Genomic DNA, 9,287 nt, shown 5'->3' with positions numbered 1-9,287 from the left:
GCGCAGAAAGGGAATTATTGGCCTCACCTCATGTATTTGTTGATAAGATAAAAGGGCCATTCAAATGTCCTAGATTAATCTCCTGCATGTCAAGCATTTGCCATAAATAACACTGTTTAATCTTTCCCTCTTTTTTCTCTTTATTTTCATCTCTAGATAGATTTCAAAGGCAAATTTAGACACAATAATATGATGGAGTATAATTTCATTAGAATTCTCTATTAATAATTAACACCAAAAGTTTTTCATCCCAGTCTTCTTTAAGTTTTGTAAACATTAGGCTCTAAAGTAATTTATCCTACAGGAAGAGTTCCCCCAGATAACTGAGCCAGTTATAATAAGGCATGAAGATGGTTCTTAGCCTCAGACCTAACGAGTCAGAAAATTTTTAGAATTAGTTTCTAGGCTGTGCATTTGCTTTTCCCTCAATTTGAAACATTTTATTAATGACCACTATATTGATCCAGTCTTTACAATTTTTTTTTTCTGTTTTTGGTCATGACACCCTGGGCCTATAGCACTCCATCTCCCAGGAGTTGACCCTTTTTTTCCATCAACCTGACCATCACGTAGAACAACCCTGAAGTTATTCAGTCTGACAATAAATATCTACAAGTTCACTTCTTTTTGCTTACCCATAGATACTGGTGAACTCTAATATTAATGGTTAAATTCTCTACTTTCATTTGGAAAAGAAATATCTAACTCCTGGAAGCACGTCTATCTCAAGCCCTCTGTGTCCAACCCATATCTTGTCCACTCTAACGTATTTCCTATCCCTCAAAAAGTCTCATTATAGGCCTGCCTGAGTCATCACCAAATAATCTCTGTTATTTTGAAGAAGATCCGTAGAGCAATAAGCAAAAGAGGAGAGATATCTAAAGACAATGAATACTACTTCCATTTTCTTCCCTTCCATGTTCTTTTCCTTGCATTTTAGTTATTTTAAACCTAACAAAAAAACTGTATTTATTCATTCATTTATTATGATTTCAACTTTTGTTTTAGTTTGGGGATACATCTGCAGGTTTGTTTCATTGTTGTATTGAGTGACATTGATGTTTGTAATACAAATGATTCCATCAACAGTGAGTTTTGTATCCAACCATTGTTTTTTAACCCTTGCCTCCCTCTTCTGTTCTCCCTCCTCCAGAGCCTACTGTTGCCATCTTTATGTCCATGTGTAATCAATACTTAGCTCCCACTTATAAGTGAGAACATGAGGTATTTCACTTTCTGTTCCTGTGTTAATTCACGTAGGATAATGGCCTCCAGTTACATCCATGTTGCTGCAAAGGACATGATTTCACTTCTTATGACTGTGTAGTATTTGATGATGTATATGTGCCACATTGGCTTTATCTAATCCATGACTGATGAGGACCTAGGTTGACTCCATGTCTTTGCTATTCAATGCTGCAATTAACATATGAGTGCATATGTCTTTTGGTAGAACCATTTATTTTCTTTTGGATATATACCTAGTAATGGTAATGACTTTCTCTAGTATTTTAAAATTCTTTAATAGAAAAAGAAGTGTTTTAATTGCAATGATAGCAATGGTAGTTGACTCATGGATTACAGGAAAAGCATTACCATTTGAATGTGACTTCTATCTAAAATTTTACTTGTCTTTGTGGAAGAACAAAAATATTTTCTGGTTCTAATTCATATCTAAAAGGTTTTTTGTGATAAATGTTATATAACACATTCTATAATATAAAATGGCATAAAGTGGTTAAATAAAAATTACCTTGCTATGATATAACTCTAATAGAAAAAGGAACATTTTTAAAATCGTAGGATTTCAAAGAATTGAATTTGTGGCCAGAATAATAAAAATTGCATGTACCCATTCTCTTGACAAGATTCTTGAGTTTGATTTTGAAGTCAATCACCTACAACTTTGCAATGACATTTTCTTACCAGTATTGTTTTTCATGTTATTGTTCAGTTTTAAAATCTTAATATAGAAGAAATAAGGGCAAATTAACAGAATCATTCTACTTAAGAAATGAGCTAAACATTTGTGCCAACTTCTATATGCATGTATACCACTATCTTATATGCAGTGAAGTATGTGATTAAAGGAAAGCTTTGCTGCCTTGTTCTATTTTATTTAAAGGTTCATAGAGTATTTCAACTGTATTATTACAGGTTCTGTACTTGGCCTTTAGAAATGATGGTGGAGTGTCACTAAAGTAGAAGCAATGTGTATGAAATCATTTTTGAAGTGTTACCATCAATAGCCAATTTTAAATTATTGATCCACTTCATCCCATACAAGCGGAAGTCACTGAGTGAGTAGTTCCAGTTTGTGGACTCAGTGAATTATAGTAATCAAATCTAGAAATTGTAAATCTACGAACATCTGTGGCTTGTTATGCATTCCAAGGATGAAATTGTGACCTTCTTATCTCCTGCAGGTGCAGATCGCTTCTTGGCCTTTTGGCTAAGATCAATTGTAGTATCTGTTCTTATCAGTTTAATATCTGATACATCCTTTATCCAAAATGAAAATTGATTTTCTCACGTCCCATCACAACCTATCATGTATCAAATTACCTTTTGACTTACAGCTAGGTGAATCAGCGGTTTCTAATAATAATGACATATGAGTGAATTTGTGACAGATGACTAAGCTGGTGTATCTCTACCAGCAACATTGAATTTAGCACTATACTCAAGAATTGTGCCAGTTTTGAGTATCACAAAGATCTAGGTCAACTTCAACTACTCAAAGACTGGCAATTTGCACAGTAAACATATTCCTTCATTATAGCAATAGGCCTTTAACATTTGCCTTAATTAATTCATTTCATTGCGATAACTTTAAAAATATTTTCTTATTCAAATATAAAGATTTTTGACAGAAACTTCTGGATTCGTTTCTAATATGGAAATGTCAGATAAATTTGTATATAATTTTGGTTCTCCTCTAACTTGTAAGAATACATTTTTTTCTAAGAACTATTTTTATATAATTTTAGATTATATTCTCAGTGCTATCAACTGGATTTGTAATGATACAAATTTGTAATATATTTGAAATGCAGGTTGGCACCTGTGTCTGGATAGGGTCAGATGTCTATTTGGGCATCTTCTTGACGAACTCTGTGAACTATCACATCTAAATTTATATATTTATTTTCCCTCATTTTCTCCATTTTGTTTCAAAATTATCCTCATTTTTTCTTGCCTCTTACTCCTATCATAGTTTTACCCCTTTTTCCTCTTCATTATAAACAGTGGTATTTTTATTATCAAAATATCATTTCATTAATTCATATATATTTATGGCATTCATGTATTCAACATGTATTAAACAATTACTTTATGTCATAAAGATGACTAATAAATAAGGTATTAAAGATGTATCAATATTTTGACTGAAATAAGTTTGCATTTGAGCCTATGAGCGGAGTTTTATTTAAAATATGTGATCCTTAAAAATCAGTGAAGCGTAATGGTTAATATTAGGTGTCAAGTTAATTGGATTGAAGGATGCCTAGGCAGCTGGTAAAGTGTTGTTCCTGGGTATGTCTGTGAGGGTGTTGCCAGAGGAGATTAACATTTGAATCAGTGGACTGGGAGAGGAAGACCCATCATCATTGTGGGTAGGCAGCATCCAATCAGCTGCCAGTGTGGCTGGAACAAAGCAGGTGAAGAAGGTGGGATAAGCTGGCTTGCTGAGGTTTTTCACTTTCATCTTGCTCTCATGCTGGATGCTTTCTGCCCTTGGACATTATACTCCAGGTTTTTGACCTTTGGACTGTTGGACTTAAACTAGTGGTTTTCCAGGGGATCTTGGGCCTTCAGCTGCAGACTGAAGGCTGCAGTGTCAGCTTCCCTACTTTTGAGGTTTGGGGACTCCGGACTGAGTCACTATAGGTTTCTTTGCTCCTCAGCTTGCAGATGACCTATGTGGGGCTTCACCTTGTGATTATGTGAGTCAATTTTCCTGAATAAACTGCCTTTCATATATACATATCCAATTTGTTCTGTCCCCCTGGAGAACCCTAATACATGTGGCTTTCAACTAGAATAAAGTAACTGGAACTAAATTTAACTTCCCGTCTTAAACACATTAAAAGTTGAGCAAATGTATGAAACAACAGCTTTCAAATTTTGTAGAACTGGCGGACCTGGACAGTTATTCCTGACACAAAGAAAACAAACAGGATAAATTATATGATTGCCCCATATTATAGAGTAGAGAAAGTTTTCAAGGCACAATACAGGACAACAGAAAAACATAAAATGAACCTTCCCATCCTGATGTGTTTAAAATAGAATTAAATATTTAGGAAGATAGAGGTAGCTAAACTCCATATGTGGAGTACTGTAGAGACAGCTGCCCAAATGGAGCTAGACAGGAAAACTGAAACATCTGGAGAGAGGCCCCCTCAAGAGTTCAGCTGAGTACTGATCATTGTGTGCATGTGATGAAACTATTGGAAGCTGGTGAAAAAACACCAGAGACAGGTGAAATGTTCCCCCAAAGCCCACCTCTAAAGAACTGTTAGTCAGTATTGACTGGTCTCACATGTAGGTAGTATCTCAATAGAATTTTTTAAAAAGTTCATCAATAGACCCAAACATGTTCACTAATATTGGCAAATATACCAAGTCAATTTTAAGGAGCATGGATAATGCTATCAACAAATAGTGCTGGATCAGTTAGATAACAATATGGAGAAAAATATTCAATTCTTATTTAATCTTACATATAAAGTAACAAAATCAACATAAATTTAAGGAACAAAATAACTGTAATTAAGAATATGAATTTCTAGAAGTTAATAATTAATGTCCTTGAATTTGTCAGCAATTTCTTAAATAGAATTCAAAACTCATTAATTACTAATTAAAAAATGAAATTAAAATTCATCATCATTAATGTCAAAAAGCTTTCTCTTTCTAAGAAGACATCATTTTAAAAATCAAAAAGCAAATTACAGACTGAGGAAAAAAAAGTGTAAAATATGTATCCTCCAAAATTTTGTTTAATATATAAGGAGTTTTAGAGTTTTATTATTTACTAATTAGAAGATAACTCAACAAAAAATGTACAAAGAATATGAATAGACGCTTCAACAAATATATGTATGGAAACAAACACATGGAAAGAGACTGAAATCAACAAACCCTCAGGAAAAAGTGAAAATAAAAACTACTTTGAGGCACTTTTACATGCCATTAGAATGGCTAAAAATTTAAAGAGACTAATTATAACAGTTATTACTGAATATGATTAAAAATGGACTCTCAAATACTTTCGGTAAAAATGTAAAATGGTATAATTATCATGAAAAGCATATTGTCAATTACTTAAAAATCAACCATATTCTTGCCACACAGTTCAGCCGAAGTGTTTAGCTTTATTCAGTTAATCACCTAAGTATTTAATGAGATATCAAAATGAGTTCTCACAGACTTACATACTAATGTTGATAGCATCTTTGTTTATAATAGCTAAAAACACAAAAATTGTCATCATCTATAGTGATAGAGAGCAAATTCCTGTTTGAGATTACAGAGGGTCAAAAGGATACTTTTTATTTTATTCAATTGTGGCAATGGTTTTGCAGGTTTGTAAATATATGGGCATATACTTATAGAGGAACATATGCATATGTCAAACCCATCACATTCTATACCTGGCAGAACTTACTGTACATTGTTTTACATAATTTTTAAAAGAAAACTGATTCAAAACACTTAAAAATATACTATATTTGTTAAGTAAAAATCTTTCAAAACTGTTTAGATATTAAGAAGACAGGACATTTATTCAAGTCTCTAAATTCTCTAATGCATTAGCTAAAGTGATGTGAGAATTTAGATATAATCACTATCGTGTTAATTACATAAAAACTGTCTAGATAATATTTTTACTCTTCAATAATTATTCAAAGATTCGTATAAAATTGTTTTTCTATTGCTCAGTTTTAATATTCATTTATTTAGATTCTAACTCCTTATGCTACTGATAAACTGTTAAAGAGGTAGTGTAAATCAGTTAAGGTCAGGGTCTCTCATGATATCCAAGTCACACAACTTTTGTTATGTAAATGTGGTAATCAGTCATACATTTTACGCTACTTTGTTTTTTATTATATTAGTTGAATATTTGCAAATTATCTGCATTTTGCACTTTATATAAAAATATGTCTATGTGAAACAAATGAAATTCAAAACTAGTAAAATATTAAAATTTATACTAACGAAATATATTTAAACATTGTCATCTAAGGACATAAAGTGTTAACACGCAAAAAGCCAACATCAATTGTATTATTTAAGAATTAAGGATTTGTGCAAGAAATTAGACATCTCTGTACGTAAACATAATAATAACTTTTCAACAGATAAAAGGACAATGAAAATAAGCTCAAATATTGTGACACTATTTTTTATCTCAGAAAATCAGTGATTTCACTCTGACAATTTTATAAAAATCTAATACTTTCAGTGGAAATAAATGCCCAGAGGTTTGAATAAACATAAAAGGCATAAAATACATAACTGAAATTACTACAGAATCTCCTTAAAATCTTATTGCCTTTTAAATTTTAATTTTAAAGTTTTTCAAATTTTAATTAATTTTTCTGTTAAACTGTTAACTTATTTTTTATCATTCATTCTTATGTAATTTGAAGGTGTATTTTTAATTTAGTTTTTGAATATTCTGCTTTAAAACTTACTAAATTTATTTAACCTTGAGTTATATAAATATCTAAATATCTCTAGGCACCATATTGTCTTCAGTAACAAGACAGATAATTCAGCATACTTTAATTCACTCTGAAATATTTTGCCATCTTCGCTCTATTACTATTTAGAATTATAGTCCTCCATTTTTATTACATAAAATGAGTCAATTCTTACTTTCTTATAAAAATGTACTTAATTTTACTAGGGTCATAATTTACTATATCCACAGGCTAAAGAAGGAAAACAACAGATTGCTTTAACAGATGTGACAAAATCCAACAAATATTACTACAAAAGAGAAAAATACAAAGTAGTTATACTTGTTGTAACTGATAGTTTACTATAAAGCCAGAGAAATCAAAACAGGTTAATGTTATATTAATTAAATTGAATAAACACAGTATAAGTAATTTATTTTAAACAAAGATGAAAATAAGAAAGAAAGAATTATCTTTTTAATGAATTTTACCAAAAATGGCAAACATTTTAATGGTAAGGAAAAATATTACCTCACAAGTTAAAAAACAATCAGTTTGAATAAATTATGAACATAGATACACAGCTAAACTTATACAATTTATTAAAGAATACATAGGAAGAAGGTCCTCTTTGGCAGGGCTCATAAACAACTGTAGAAAATATATAACAAATTAGTTTCAGACAAGATTTCTGGGACTGATTTTGAAATTCACAATTAAGAAAATGGAAATGTAAGTTACACTTGGGTTAATATGCTAACAATAATTATATCTCATAAGTGACTTTATTCAGAATAAAGAACTATTTTTCAGCTCAAAAACAAGAAGACAAACCTCCCAATAAACAATTGTCGTAACATGTAGACACTTCACAAAAGAAGATATACAGACAACCAATTAGCACATAAAAATATGTTGAATGTCATTACCAATTAGAAACATGCCAATTAAAACCTTAAAAGTTTATCATGTCTTCAGAGACACAAGAATGGCTAATATTAAAACGACCAATGACATCAAAAATTGACAAGGATATTGAACAAGGGGAATTTTCAAACACTGCAAAGTATGTAAAATAAGATAGCCTTGTTGGAAAATATTGATAATAGCTAAAATTATTAGGCTGAGAAGAAGAAACCAGACTCAAATAGTACATACCCAATTTTTCTATTTTTATGAAAATTTATTATTTTAACTTTTAAGTTCTGGGATCCCTTTACTGGTTTGTTACAGAAGTAAACTTGTCTCATGGGAGTTTGTAGTACAGATTATTTTGTAACCCAGGTATCTAATATAGTACCCATTAGTTATTTTTTTCTGACTTTCTCTCTCCTTCTACTGTGTACTCACCAGTAGGCCCCTGTGGCTGTTGTTCCCCACTATGTAGTCCATGTGTTCTCATGATTTGTCTCCTGCTAATATACATGAGAACATGCAATATTTGGTTTTCTGTTCCTGTGTTAGTTTGCTAAGGAAAATGGCCACCAGCTCTATCCATGTTCCTGAAAAGGACATAATCTTGTTTTTTTTCATGGCTGCATGGTATTCCATGGTGTATATGTACCACATTTTCTTTATTCAGTGTACCATTGATGGGCATCTTGGTTGAATCCATGTCTTTACTATTGTGAATAGTGCTGCAATGTATATATGTGTTGATGTACCTTTTTATAGAATGATTTATATTCCTCTGACTGTGTAACACTAATTTGCTGGGTCAAACAGTAGTTCTGTTTTTAAGTCTTTTAGGAATTGTCACTTACACTGTTTTCCACTATGGTTAAATAAATTTGCACTCTCAGCAACATTATGTAAGGGTTTCTTTGTCTCCACAACCTTGACAGCACTTGTTATTTATTGACTTTTAAATAATAGCCATTCTGACTGATATGAGATGGTATCTCATTGTTGTTTTGGTCTGCACATCTCTTAATGATCAGTGATGCTGAGCTTTTATTTTATATGCTTGTTGGTCACACGTATGTCTTCTTTTGAAGTGTCTGTTCATGTTTGATCACTTTTTAATGAGGCTGTTTCTTTGTTGTTATAGATTTGTTGAAGTTCCTTATAGAGGCTGGCTATTAGACCTCTGTCAGGTGGATAGCTGTAGGCTATCTGTTTACTCTGCATAGTGTCTTTTGCTGAGTGGAAGCTCTTTAGTTTACAATAGTTAGATCTCATTTGTCAATTTTCACTTTTGATTTCAATTGTTTTTGGCATCTTTGTTATGAAATCTTTCCCCATCTCCATGTCCAGAATGATATTTCCTAGGTTGTCTTCCTTGGTTTTTATAGTTTTTAGTTTGACATTTATGTCTTTGATCCATCTTGAGTTGATTTTTATATATGATATATGGAAGGGGTCCAGTTTCAATCTTCTGCATATGGCTAGCCAGTTACCCTAGCATCATTTATTGAATAAGGAGTCTTTTCCTCATTGCTTGTTTTTATCAGCTTTGTCAAAGATCAGATGGTTACAGATGTGTGACCTCATTTCTGGGCGCTCTATTCTGTTCTATTTGTCTATGTGTCTGTTTTTGTGGCGGTACTGTGCTGTTTTGGTTACTGTAACCCATGATCACCTCAATAGAAG

General features: G+C 31.8%; 1 pseudogene; it reads left to right on the top strand.

The window, feature by feature from the left end:
* Positions 1-2,432: 2,432 nt before the first annotated feature.
* LOC119467985 lies at positions 2,433-2,550 on the top strand (annotated as a pseudogene).
* Positions 2,551-9,287: the final 6,737 nt, after the last annotated feature.

The sequence above is a fragment of the Cebus imitator genome, unplaced genomic scaffold (genome assembly GCF_001604975.1).
Source record: "Cebus imitator isolate Cc_AM_T3 unplaced genomic scaffold, Cebus_imitator-1.0 Scaffold360, whole genome shotgun sequence".
Taxonomy (NCBI): Eukaryota; Metazoa; Chordata; class Mammalia; order Primates; family Cebidae; genus Cebus; species Cebus imitator.
The sequence above is the reverse complement of the archived record's forward strand: the minus strand, read 5'-3'. Positions and strand labels throughout refer to the sequence as shown.